This window comes from Chrysemys picta, chromosome 3 (assembly GCF_011386835.1).
Source record: "Chrysemys picta bellii isolate R12L10 chromosome 3, ASM1138683v2, whole genome shotgun sequence".
Lineage (NCBI taxonomy): Eukaryota > Metazoa > Chordata > Testudines > Emydidae > Chrysemys > Chrysemys picta.
The window spans coordinates 51,516,517-51,531,499 of record NC_088793.1 but is presented as its reverse complement, the minus strand read 5'-3'; positions in this window follow the sequence as shown (position 1 = coordinate 51,531,499).

Genomic DNA, 14,983 nt, shown 5'->3' with positions numbered 1-14,983 from the left:
GCCCTATATTTCTATGATATCCAGGTTCAAATTATCACTCTGCCTGATTCAGAGCAGGGACTTGAACCAAGGTCTTCCACCTCCTGGTACCCAAATTATACCAGGTCATTGGATATTCTCATGTGGGTGTCTCAGTGTCTCCTATTGAAGTTGTTTTACTTTGTGTCAATGATTAAATATTCATTTAGTAGGAGAGAGATAATGACTGTCTAGACCAGTGGTCAGGGCACTCACATGTGCAGTCAGAAATCTTTGTTTAAGTCCCTGATCCAAATCAGCCAGGGAGGGATTTGAACCTGCCTTCCACATTTCAGGTAACTATTTGAGTATAAAAGAGTGTGGTGTTTGTTGTACTACTATTACCACCACCCCTCCTTGCTAACTTAGGGCTGAGGATTCCACTGGGTGACAGGAAGCTTTAAAGTGAGTCACCGCAATGCCTAAGGGCTAGAGTCACAAAGGGATTTAGTTGCCTAACTACCATTTAGACACCTAAATCCAAAAATCAGGCTCCACTAGTATTCATAAAAATCCCACTCAGCTGCCGCTGAACCCTGTAGGCACCTAAACTCACTCAGTTCCTAAGGTTTTGTAGAAAAAGCTCCCTAGACACCCATGTTTCTGATTCAGAACATGCACACTGCTGCCCTCCAGATACCTAAGCCCCAGTGCAATGCGCAAATGGGAGGAAGATAGGTAATTATCCACCTAACTCAGTGGGGCAGAGCCACTAAGCACCTCTGAGCCTGCTTATCAGATTGGGCTCAGCATGTGAGCTCACTAGGAGCAGCAGCAGAAGCTCCCTCATAAATTTTAGCCTGAGTACTCACTTGGGATGTAGGAGAATGAAACAGTCCCTGGGTCAGAGAGAGAGTGAGCATACAGGCATGAGACTGATTCAGTAGCCTGATGGTTAGCACACTGAGGTGGGAGACCCTGGGTTCAGTCCCCCTGCTCTAATTACTCTTTCCTTATTTAGCCAAAGTGGAACAGCTTTAACAGGAGAGATTGAGCAAGCCCCAGCTCAGAATATTCCCTAACTCAGTGGTTTGAGCACACAGGTGATAGGTGGCTGATCCCTGTTCAGATTCCATCTCTTCCCTCTCTCCCTCACCCAAGGTGAAAGGGAAACTCAAATTGGGGATCTCCCACATCCCAGTAGCCTAACCGCTGAGCTAAAAGTTTTGAGGAAGCACCTCCTCCCGTCCACCCCAACAGTGTAGGTACCTAACTCAGAGAGAGAGGCTTTGCTGCTCATGGAGGTGGAGTTATTAACTTGGCGTAGCGGGGCAGCTACATCAGAGGGAGTGAAATTTAAGTGTAGACACTCCCATAGTTAGGTCAATGTAAGCTGCCTTCCATTGACCTAACTCTGAGGTGTAAATCACGCCTAAGAATCTCAAGCAGAGGGGGGCACCTACCTCCAGCGTGGCCTTGGTAAACTGAACTCACTGAGAGGGATGGGACGTAGGACATACCCCTTGCCTGGGCATCTTCCATTGGCTATGTTAGACAGAGAGCTGCCTAGCAGGCTGACTTTTATGAATCCCACTCTTAGGCCTTGTCTACACTTGTGACAGCATGTAGGGGACGTGAAGCTACACACCATAGTGAAAAGCAGGCTGCATCCACACTCACTGTAGTGTGTAGCTACATGCCTCAGTGAAAGCAGTGTGGAAAGGGTCTGGCAGCAGGACACTATACAGCTAAAAATAGCAATGTAGATATGGGAGGTACTGCGTGGGTATATAAAGAGCAATGTAGGATGTGACGGGTTGGATCACAGAACCCCTCTTGGGAGCTGCCACCTGATGTTCCAAGACTACTACTGCCCCTGCTTTCCTGCCCCGTCAGCTTCGGACTTCAGTGCCCTGCCTGGTTTGAGCCAGACTTGCTAGCCTACTGCAAACCCAGACCCAGGTCTGAATCACGTCCCCTAACAGCTGTAGGCTTACCTGAAAGCAGCTTACAGAAGTGTTCTTATCTTTAACACTCAGATGCCCAGCTCCCAGTGGGGTCTAAACCTCAAATAAATCCGTTTTACCCTGTATAAAGCTTATACAATTTTATTAAATACAGAAAGTAGGATTTAAGTGGTTCCAAGTAGTAACAGATAGAACAAAGTAAGTCACCAAGCGAAATAAAATAAAACATGCAAATCTATGTCTAGTCAAACTAAATACAGATAATCTCACCCTTAGAGATGCTTCAGTAATTTTTTTTCTCAGACTGGACACCTTCAAGGCCTGGGCACAATTCTTTCCCCTGGTACAGCTCTTGTTCCAGCTCATGTGGTAGCTAGGGGATTCTTCATGATGGCTCTCCCCTTTGTTCTGTTCCACCCATTTATATATCTTTTGCATAAGGCGGGAATCCTTTGTGTCCCTCTCTGGGTTCCCACCCCTCCATCTCAATGGAAAGACACCAGGTTAAAGATGGATTCCAGTTCAGGTGACATGATCACATGTCACTGTAAGACTCCAAGCCTTCATTCTTCCCAGCCTGACGCACAGGAAGGCTTGCCTGCAAACAGAGCCATCCACAGACAATTGTCCTGGTTGATGGGAGCCATCAAGATTCCAAACCACCATTAATGGCCCACACTTTGCATAATTACAATAGGCCCTCAGAGTTATATTTCATATTTCTAGTTTCAGATACAAGAGTGATACATTTATATAAATAGGATGACCACACTCAGTAGATTATAAGCTTTGTAATGATACCTTACAAGAGACCTTTTGCAAGAAGCATATTCCAGTTACATTATATTCACTCATTAGCATATATTTATAAAATCATATAGAGTGCAACAGCACATAGGGTATATGACCTAAGGTTCTGGTATGTCTGTATGCTACTTGCCTAAGCAATGCCTCACACTCTGCTATTTATACTCATACTGGCTGGACATACAATGTGTATGCTTTATATGCTGCCGTAAGTGTAGATCTAGCCTTAGGCATCTATCTTCCTCCATTGATTGTATAGGAAGCCTGAGCACCTAATGCAGGCTTTGTGAATCCTAGTGATTTTGTAGGAACCTACGTTTCTTTCTGAGCCTAGCTCTAAGTGCCCATCTATCAATACAACAACAAAAAGAATGCACACTTCACAGAGGCACTGGTGCAGGACTTAAAAATGCACAATCAAACAAATATCTGTGCCCCAGGAAATTCACACCTATGCAATCTAGTCATGACTTTTTAATTTAGAAAAATAGATTGTTCACAGCCTTGTCATGCAATGTATGAAATACGCACAGTAAAAACTAGAGAAGGTAGGAAATGCAACTTGGCTACATTCCCAAATATAACAACTCCTATTCCTGTTTTTGTCGTTAAATATATTAGGAGCAGATCTCACAAGCATGCAAGCATATGAGTTACTTTACACACAAGTATATTCATAGATTCCAAGGCCAGAAGGGTCCACTGTGATCAGCTAGTCTGACCTTGTGTATAACACAGGCCATTGAACTTCCCCAGAATCATTCCTAAAGCATATATTTTAGAAAAGCATCCATTCTTCATTTCAAAATTGCCAGTTATGTGAATTCACCATGACTCTTGGTAAATTGTTCCAATGGTTAATTACCCTCGGTGTTAAAAATGTATGCCTTATTTCCAGTCTGAAATCATCTAGCTCATTGACTTCAGTGAAACTACTTGCAACAAACTACTCCCGTGTTCTAATATTTTCCAGAATAGGCCTATCTTCTTTAGTTTGGAAAATATACTGCAACACGTTTATATGATATGAAATGGGAGTGATACGATACTGAGGAAGGAATCTTAACTTTTCCCCTTTTTGATTTTTAAAAATCTTAATTGTGCAGCTATAAGTATAGCTGTCATATATTTAAAGGGATGCCTTGCATTTACAAAATCACAGTTCTATTTGAAAGGGTTTTTTTTTTAACCAACAAGAAATACGTAAGATTATTGTAGATGAAATAAACAGTATTGCCAACCCCATCAGTATGTCAGCCCCACCCCCATCATGAAATTAGCTTAGTGTTCAAGTGAGTCATGTTTTCAAGCTTTTTTCCTAGAAACTTATTTTTGTTTTAAATAAAAGCTCACCTAATCTACATGCCTCCAGAAAACAATGCTTTACGAAAAACACCAAATATCACCATGCTCAAGATAAATCATGGGAGTTAGCAATACTGACAAATTAGAGGCAAACAACATCTTGTTGTATTATCATAAGGACCAGGACCCCATGGCACTGTACAAAGACAGAACTAAAAGTCCCTGCTCCAAGGAACTTACAGTCTTAAGTATAAGACAAGAGACAGATGGGGGGAGTACAAGGAAACAAAGAGACAATATTGATCAGCCTGATAGCTTAAATAACTGGAGCGGAATAAGCCTATGTCTGCACTTGGTGCTGGGGATGATTCCCAGCTCAAGTAGCTATGCCTGCACTAGCTCTCATTAAGCTAGTGTCCTAAAAATAGTAATGTAGCTGCAGTAGCACAGGCAGTGTGAGCAGCAGTACAGGCTAGCTGCCCTGAGTACAGACGCACCTGGCCCCCATGGGTATGTACTCAGCACAGCTAGCACGTGCTGCTGCTCACCACTGCCTATGCTACTGTGGCTACACTACTGTTTTTAGCACACTAGCTTGATGAGAGTTAGCGCAAGTATATCGGCCTTAGCTGGGAATCACACACCCGGCCCCAAGTGTAGACTTAGCCTTACTATATGCATTTAGGTGCTGTCATAACTATAAAGGGAATGGTAACAGCTCTCCTGTGTACAGTACTATAAAATCCCTCCTGGCCAGAGACTCCAAAATCCTTTTACCTGTAAAGGGTTAAGAAGCTCGGGTAACCTGGCTGACACCTGACCCAAAGGACCAATAAGGGGACAAGATACTTGAGGGGGAAAGGTTTTTGTTTGTGCTCTTTGTTTGGGAGTTGGTTTGCTCTTGGGACTGAGAGGGACCAGACATCAATCCCGGTTCTCCCCATCTTTCTAAACAAGTCTCTCATATTTCAAACTTGTAAGTAAAAAGCCAGGCAAGGCGTCTTAGTTTTACTTTGTTTTTCTCAACTTGTAAATGTACCTTTTACTAGAGTGTTTATCTTTGTTTGCTATACTTTGAACCTGAGGCTAGAGGGAGGTCCTCTGAGCTCTTTAAGTTTGATTACCCTGTAAAGTTATTTTCCATACTGATTTTACAGAGATGATTTTTACCTTTTTCTTTAATTAAAAACCTTCTTTTTAAGAACCTGATTGATTTTTTCCTTGTTTTAGATCCAAGGGGGTTGGATCTGTATTCACCAGGAGTTGGTGGGAGAAAGAAGGGGGGGGGGGGGGATGGTTAATTTCTCCTTGTTTTAAGATCCAAGGGGTTTGGATCTGTATTCACCAGGAAATTGGTGAAAGGTTTCTCAAGGCTTCCCAGGGAAGGGAATCCATTTGGGAATGGTGGCAGCGAACCAGAGCTAAGCTGGTAGTTAAGCTTAGAAGTCTTCATGCAGGCCCCCACATTTGTACCCTAAAGTTCAAAGTGGGGAAGCAGCCTTGACAGGTGCAAATTGTATATAGTCAGTTTTGCTGTAGTGTTTCTCCTGTGGAATCATCTCCCCCAGTTCTGCAGAGTGATGCCTGCAGCAAGACCCTTTTACCTTGTGGAGTTGTATCAATTTAACTGGGATTCTGAATGAATACAAAGGTCCATCTGCAGGCAGCACTCTGCAGTGTGTGGGCCATAGATTCCTATTCTGGAAGCAGTGGCCTATGTGCTGAACTTTATATAAGCGAGTAGTCTCACTGACCTCAATGGATAAAGTGAAAAATGTGTATAAGAGTTTGCAAGGTTAGGACTTTGTTCAATTACCTCTTTGTGGAAGAATGACAGCAAACAGCAATAGTAAAAAGAGAACCATTTAAAAAAACAGGAAAATGTGATTGTAAAACCACAAATATTGTCAGAGAGACTCGGAGCTGGTAAAGTCCCTGAAACTAATAAACTTTTTAATTGACTAGATGTCAAGTGGATGGTGTTCCTTCAGTGTATAATGTATGTATATCAGGTATATATTATATACATTGATTGGTTCAGAGGGCAATAGAAGTAAGATATTACCTGAAGGGAAAAATATTTCTGAGATGTGTGTATATTGCCTGAAGCTGAAGCTTGGGAGCAATATGTATAATCAAAGGAACCAGTTTTACCAGAAGGCATTTTTTGGTTGGTTTACTACTATCATATTGATGACATCCAGAAATTGCGGGAGGTGGTTAACACCCTTGATTACTGCTTTTGGCATAAGTTGAGCCAATGGAGGGTCATTGGCAGAAGGAGTATTCCTGAAGAAGACCAGGCGTGGAGATTTTTTCCCACATGGCAGAGCTAGTTCTCCTGGATGCAGGGAGATGCACCACAAGGTGTCCCCTTCTTTCCTTCCTCATCTCCCTAGTTCCTGCTCTTTCAACTCCTTGTTATCTCAAGCCTTTCTTCCTACGTCCCTTCTCTGCCTTCTCATTACCTGCAAGAGTAACATATTTTTGTTGCTCTTTAGCCACATGGTACAACTAAGTTATAACAAAAGTAGCTCTTTGCTAAATTGGCTACTTTTCTTTTTCTGGGCTTTTCCTTTTATTTTCTAAAGGAGAAAATAAATTAAAATGCAACACTACATTAAGCTTGCACAGATAAGCACCCAATAGTCTGGCAACCCCAAAATTAAGGTTGAGTACATAGCCTTTTTCAAATGCATTATGATAACCTGTGACCACACAACTAAAGACTATCACAATGTAATATGTGCAAAAGGGCAGAGTTAAGATTGTATGTTCAACTCTGACATTCACATTTCGTGACTTTTCATTGCTTAACTGTACAACCTTGACATTGCATTAGTTTTGGATTTAATACCTTTCAGATTTGGTCTGTTGGACAAGGAGCTGTGTCAAAGCAATTTGGTGGTGCTATGTTTATATATAAATGAGTTGTGTGCCTGATCATGAAAGTGTATAATTATTGTGAATTGTGAATTAAGTAGTTAATGGAATACTAAGTGGATCAGAGTTGTGTTCTGTATATGGCATGTCTCCCAGCTTCAAAGTATGTGTTACAGTTTATAATGGGCATCTCTTACAATGTTTGAGGGCTCCATAAGCACCCCCAAAGTGTGTAGGCTTATTCAAAGCTAATCCAAATCTCTAGAGCCTGCAAATGTCCCAAGAGTAGGCTCTTCCAAGATGTCTGGTACTTATGTTTGGGCCAGAATTAAACAAAAGGGAAAACCTATCACAATCTGGCTATTTCAGTTCAAGCAGAAAAGCTAAAACCACAACATGGGAAAGTTAAAACTACTTGGTTGGGGAAATAGGGAGAAGTTAACCGAACAGGTACAGACAAGGGCTAGTAGGATGATCAGGGGTATGGAAATCCTACCTTACCGGAGGAGACTAAAAGAGCTTAGCTTGCTTAGCCTAATAAAATGAAACCTAAGAGGGAGATCAGGTGCTCTACACCTGGGAGGAAGAAGAGCTAATTAAGCTAAAGACAATGTTGGTACAAGCACAAATAGGTATCATCTGGCAATGAATAAAGTTAGACTGGAAATTAGAAAAAGGTTTCTAACTGTCAGTGGAGTGAGGTTGTGGAACAGCCTTCCAGTTAGGAGTAGTCCTGTTGGTATCCAGGAAGTGGGAGGGCAAAGCCCCCCTACTGCTAAAGGACCTCCTCCCAGCCAAAGGGGAGGATCCACAGGTCCGTGATACCAAATAATTACAGGGGACAACTAATGAAATAACAGGAACGGGAGTGAGGTCACAGGGCTAAACGAAGGGAACCTGATGGGGACACCGAGCAGAGAACCACGTCCAGTTAGGAGTAAAGGAAGATAAAAAAACCTAACTAGTTTTAAAATGGAGCCTGATAAGTTTAAGGATGGGTTTATAGATTGGGGGTGCCTATGACGTCAGGCAACTGAATTCAGTGACCCAGGAATTTCCTTCCACTCCTGTGTTCCTTTATTGGGGAGCAGGATAGGTTATGGGTGATCTGCTTATTTGAAAGGACGATACAGAAACTGGCTGGGGCAGATATGTGCAGACTGGCCTGTGAAATGCAGTCTCTGAGCATGGTAGTTAAACATCTGAAAGCGAGTTATTAATCATCATTAAGAGTCTTTGTGTCCTTAATGGACCATCTCTTGGAGAAAGCAGCAAGTCCAAATGTAAGGTGTCTGGAGAAAACTGGTTTGGAATGTAAGGTGGAGGCATGTCTGGATATGCAAGCTAACCTTGCTAAGGTGTTTCATAACAGCGAATTCTTGACATGGCAAGTCAAGGTTAGTATCTAATTAGTAAGGGAAGCTGATTGCTCAATCTGTGTGGCCAGAGAGGACATCACTGCTGCAAAATGTAAGATTATTCTCTCTGTGATAAGTTGAGAATGCCTTATCTAGTTTAGTTGTTTACAGCGTTGCTGTAGCCATGCTGGTCCTAGGATATGAGTGAGACAAGATAGGTGAGGTAATGTCTTCTGATGGTGGAAGGGATAAGCTTCCAAGCTTCACAGAGCTCTTTGAGTCCGGAGAAGGTAACCAGAGTGTGTCAGCTAAATTCAAAATGGGACAGCTTGTTACATATAAGGGGCTCACACATGTTGTAGGAGACCACTTATAATGAAGTGGGCACTGAGCACCTCTGCAGTCATAGGACAAAGATTTTTGCCACTTTTTGAAGTCTTGAAGCTCTCCAGTTTCCCAGTGAAATTGCTAACAGTTTCACTGCAAACCTTGAGACACGCCAAGTTAAACCTGGGCTGCCTGAGATGCTGAGAGCAGGAACTCTAATAATTGGTTTGGATAGTGATGTGTGATGGGGAGTGGGAATCACGTATTCTGGCATTGCTTGGTATTTTGGGAGGAAAGTCACAGAGTTTATATAGCTGATTTATGAAGTGTCTTTGCAGTACTGCAGCTGCCACAACCTTTGCAGATTCTGAAGCAAGGAAGCAGCTCTAAAGAAGAGGCAACAGCTGTTCTCTAGTGCCCTCCTTCCTGGGCCCCCATTGCTTCAGTGCTAAATTGGCAGACATCGGAGGCCTGATCCAAAGTCCACTGAAGTCAATAGAAAGACTTCAATGGGCTTTGGATCTGGCCCTTGGTTAGCAGAAATAAATTAATTCAACTAACATGTTACGCTGGTTTAAAACATTTAATAACACTTTTGTTGCAGAACTAAAGAATATTTTTAGATTTAATCATGTGATCTTTTGATTTCTGGCATTTTTTATTATTAACTCAGACTTTGCCTCCCTACTCATTACCACGTCCCTCTGACCAGACAATGCTTTTCATGACATTTACTGTGACAAACCATAGTGCCAAATATATTAAAAAGCAGCATGGCACAATGGAGCAGGAGCAATAATTCATGAATCTCCCACTGAAATGAATGGGGCATTTGTACCATCTTTGTAGTCTTTGAGCCCCTGACTCTTTCTAGCAGGTGGCAGTGTAAGGGTATATTTGACAGAGTGTAATTAATGCTGTATTGTTCATGTATAAGTGTGTAAGTACTGCATTTTATTCCATGCTACCAGTGTGTGATCTATGTACCTGTGTGGGAATATTTTTGTATGTGAATAACAACGATGAGAAAACGGAGTATATTATTTGACTACTGTAATAATAGGAACGTACAGTAATTTTAAAATATTGTACTGTGATTGAAAATGTGGTTAATATTACTTGATTACTGGTGTAAGTGGATAGTAAGCATGATAGAATGGTTATGGGTATATAGGGTACCTAGTTACAGAACAACTGACTATGGACTATGGACATTAGGGTAATTGCAAAATCATGAGGATATACATTCAGAGTGCTTGAGAATCACATATGTACAGATGCAATGGGACTTTCATTCTAAAAGCTGTACACCTAGATACTCTGATCTCAGGTAATTAGTTTAATATGAATATTAGTGAAAGTGCTCTGCAGATTTAGAAATGTAACATCACTATGTACGTCTGCAGTGAATGGTCGGGAAGTGGTTCCTCTCTCCCTTCTCCCAGTGTATACTGGGTTTTGTTTTGTTTTGTTGTTGGCTCCTTCCTCTGAAGCATGAGAGATGGCCAAAGATGGAGATGGGACATTGGATGGATTCTCTCTCTCAAGTGCTTGGCCAGCTGATTTTTGCTGACATGCTCAGGGTCTAAGCAATTACCATATGTGGGTTGAGAAGAAATTACCCCCGGTTAGATTGGCAGTGAGCTTGGGGTTTTTTTTACCCTTCCTCTGCAGCATGGAGTGTGGTTCACTTAGCAGGATCATCTGGGTATAGCTCACTTAATTAATTCCCTGCCACTGCAGGGACCTTGGGCATCGGTGCACCTTGGTCCCCTCCCATTCTATACCTGTGGCACATAATAATTTTGTCACCTGTGGGCTGTTATATTATGGTTTAAAAATTTCAGCTGTTGGGTTTAGTGTGCAGATGCTGCATGGTTTTGGTGGCCTGTGGTATACAGGAGGACAGACTAGAGCAGTGGTTCTCAAACAGGGGTCGCCACTTGCATAAGGAAAGCCCCTGGTGGGCCGGGCTGGTTTGTTTACCTGCCCCGTCTGCAGGTCCGGTGATCGCAGCTCCCACTGGCCGCGGTTCGCTGCTTCGGGCCAATGGGAGCTGCTGGAAGCAGCAGCCAGCACATCCCTCGTCCCGCGCCGCTTCCAGCAGCTCCCATTGGCCTGGAGCAGCGAACTGCAGCCAGTGGGAGCCGCTATAGGCCGGACCTGCGGACAGGACAGGTAAACAAACCAACCTGGCCCGCCAGGGGCTTTCCCTACACAAGCGGCGACCCCTGTTTGAGAAACCCTGGACTAGATGATCTGGTGTCCTCAAACTCTGTACGTATGTTTGTTAATACCTTATGTTTCTCTATACACTCTGCTGCTATGGAACATGTAGGAAAACAAATTAGTTTGTTCTGTTATCAAAGATTTCCTGTGTGAAATCATTAAAATAAAAAAAACATATTTTGCTATCAGATTTATGCACTGATTTCAGTGGGAATTTCATGTGCTTATCTGAAGCAGAATTTGGCCCAGAAGCTTTATGTTTATTAAGCTAGACCTGTTCAGAAGCAGATCTAAATTTCATGCCTATTTGTGTGGAAACTCATGTGTTGGGGGAAGGGTAGGATTTTTTGGGGGAGAGGGGTTGGAAGAGGAGAATTTGAGGAGCTTGCTATCCTGATGTTTTCCTTACTTGTATTTTCTGAGCTGTGTATATCACTCATATCTATTTAATTCTCTGACGTGCAATATTTTTGGAAAGTTAGAAATGTTCACATTTTCAATTAAACTCCGTCAAAACCACACACAAGCCTCTGAAAATCATCTGCATTATGGAAAAGTCTGAGATACATATTGGGTAAATAATAGTAGACTAGGACTTGTTTTGCAAGGGTTTGAAGACCAATATATATATATTCTGGAGCCTATTCTAACCTCAGGTACAGACATGCACTTTCTATGGACTCCAATGGGAGTTACACAAGAGCTTCCAAGGACAGAGTTTACCTCATAGCCTCAGTCCGTTAATGGACTAATGTAGTTGCTGGGACTCAAAAACATCTGCTCATTTCATTGGGAACCGGGGAAGAGAAGGAGGAGATGATGCACCAGTTATGCAGAATGGAGACCTAATTCTACAATTAGAAATGATGCTATCCCTGAGCTAAAGTCTACCCTGAGATACACGTGTGCTAATCTCAGCACTCTAGTGTTGAATAAAATGCATGGAGCTTGAGTTTTGGAAATCTCTCTATGGTTTTCAATACTAGTCTGAGTTTGTGAAGCTTTTTCTCCTGGGGCCCATTGAAGTTAATGGAAGTTGCATGTGTGCAATTGACAGGATGATCAGGCCCTTGTAAACCTATATCTCTTCCCCCTCTAAGGGGGAATCATTTTTTTAAAAGCCTTTCTAGCTAAAGGGAAACCTATGCTTACTGTTAGGCATAAAAGTTAGCTATTCCGGCACAAGTGGGATGCTGTATATACAGTAACTATATTACATTCATTTTTAATTAGAAGTTGCATCCTTCTGCTCCTTAAAAAATTATACTTTTTTTTCTTTTCTGACAGCTGCCTGATTCACTTCTTCCCCTGCTTCCCATTGCCTGTTTTCTTACTTTCTCCTGAACAGAATGTGAACCCCATAACATTAGGAGTATTCCCTCATTTCCTTGTCAGGTCAAAATGTTACCATCCATGGAGTAGAATATTCTGTAGTTTTTTAAATAGTTAAGAGAGGGATTATGTTTAAAAGCAAAGTCTAAAGCAAGTATAATAAGTACATTTTTATATACTAGCTTATGCTCTCTCTGGGCAGTAAAAGTCAATCTGAGATTTCTTTAGGAAGAACTATAAAAATGTAAATTACTGAGATCTGATTTGCTCTTATTGCCTTAGCTCAGTTCTAACACTTAAACTTAGAATATATAGCTGCTGGAGATAATTAATACTGGGTGATTTACATATTCAGAAGACATCCTATAGTACTCTTTTTCTCCCAACTAATACGAAATAAATGATCAAAAGCTCCTGAAGATACTTAAGTAGGGTTCTGTATTTGAAAATGTTGCCATCATTTAAATCTTCAGAATTCCTCCTAAAAATGGCATAAAATGTAAGTTGTCATATTTCCCTTGTTTTTATAATAGGACATAGGGAGTAAGACACACCATTTTGTTTTATCTCAACAATAAATGTTTATAGAGATATCAATATCTAAAGGAAACTGGAGTAATTAAAACATAATAAAGTTTGATGTAGAGGTTCTACCCTAATAAAATTTGCAATATACAGTTTTATATCAAGAGACAAACATGTACATATGCAAAAATGTCATTCTTCATTATGGGAGGACATTTGCAAAACAGCAAAGAGCAGACTAGAAGCGTAAACTAGTTAAGAAGAAAAAAATATTGTCCATTTTATATTAACTATATTATATTCGTTACTGATCCAGCAAAGTGCTTAAGCATATGATTACCTTTAAGCACGTGAGTAGTCTCCACTGAAGGAAAATGGGATTACTTGCATGCATAACATTAAGAACATGCTTAGTGCTTTAGGATCTGTCTGCTTTGAATTTTCACATTCATCTTTTGCATGGTGCTCTCATATGGCCCAGTTACAACAGAATATAAATTGTAATGTTTGTTGGCCTATGGAAAATACCGAATAATATTGAAATACTGAGTCTTTATAAGCTGGATGTTGACGTACCGTAATGATTTAATGCAAGTATAAGGGAGATGTTGTTGTACAGCATATAAAATAATGCAGAAAGCTGTCAGGCATTTCTGTTTATCCTTCCTATTTACTGGTGTCAACACTTCAAGAAGGATGTTGATAAACTGGAAAGGGTTAAGAGAAGAGCCACAAGATTGATTAAAGGACTGGAAAACATGTCTTATAGTGATAGGTTCAAGGAACTCAATCCATTTAAAGAAGAATAAGGGAATGACTTGATCACAGTCTATAAGTACCTACATAGGAAACAAATATTTGATGATGGGTTCTTCAGTGTAGCAGACAAAGGTATAATAAGATCCAATGGCTGGAAGTTGAAGCTAGGCAAATTCAGACTGGAAATAAGGTGTATCAGTCCTTGTTGAACCTCATCAGGTTTCTTTTGGTCCAATCCTCTAATTTGTCTAGGTCCCTCTGTATCCTATCCCTACCCTACCACTCCTCCCAGTTTAGTGTCCACCCTACGATTAGCTGAGTAGTTTAGATATCACTTCTGTTTGCATGTAGCTAGATATCAACAAGGTAATTTCTGAAAATACAAGGACATACACCAACTTATCAGTAACTACGGGGACAATTTACAAGGGTTGTGGTGGATTCTCCATCACGGCAAGCTTTAAATCAAGACTGGGTTTCTATTTTGTTTTATTTTTAAGTTCTAGTTTCAAAGGAATTATTTTGGGGAAGTTCTTTGGTTGTGGAGGTCAGACTAGATGAGCTCAGTGGTCCCTTCTGGCCTTGGAATGTATTAATCTATTCTTCATAATACAATAGCAAGTAGGCCCTTTAATTTAATTGACTACAGAATCCCTACTTGTATTGGTGAGCCTTTATACACGTAGTCCCACTGAAGTTATTGTGCAGATGGCTTGAGGGGAGAAGTCATTTTTATGTGAGAGAGAGTTCTGCATGTAGCCCAAAAGAATCAAATGTAAAACAGATGAAAGGAAATACTCCGTGGAACATAAATGAGACATGTGGAACTCACTGGCACAGGAAATTTTTGAGGCAAAAATCTTAAGATTCCAAACAGATTAGACATTTGTATAAATAGCAACTACAGTCAGACTAACTAAGGCAAATTATAAATACTACCAAACATCAGAAACAGATTGCCAGCTGCATTCAGTGGTATAGTTTGGTAATTGTTGAAGATTCATCAAGCATAAATCCACAAGTGATCATTATGATCATCTAGTCTAACCTCCTGCATAGTACAGGCCATATAATTTCACCAAGTCCATAGCTTCTGGCTGAGCTACTGATATCTTTGAGAAAGATATCCAGCCTTGATTTAAAGTGACAGAGAATCCTTTACATCCCTAAGAGAATCCACTGGTTTGCTCCAGATTGGTAATTCCTATTCCATATTTAAACATATTAAAATCTTTTACTTGAATTTTCTCTGATAGGTCAGTAATAGTGATGAGGTAGGTATTTGACATTAAAATATCTCTGGTCTCTTAAATGGCAGATGTCTTTACTATAGTTCCCCTGTTTGTTGAGATCATAGAATATCAGGGTTGGAAGGGACCTCAGAAGGTCATCTAGTCCAACCCTCTGCTCAAAGCAGGACCAATTCCCAACTAAATCATCCCAGCCAGGGCTTTGTCAAGCCTGACCTTAAAAACCTCTAAGGAAGGAGATTCCACCACCTCCCTAGGTAACCCATTCCAGTGCTTCACCACC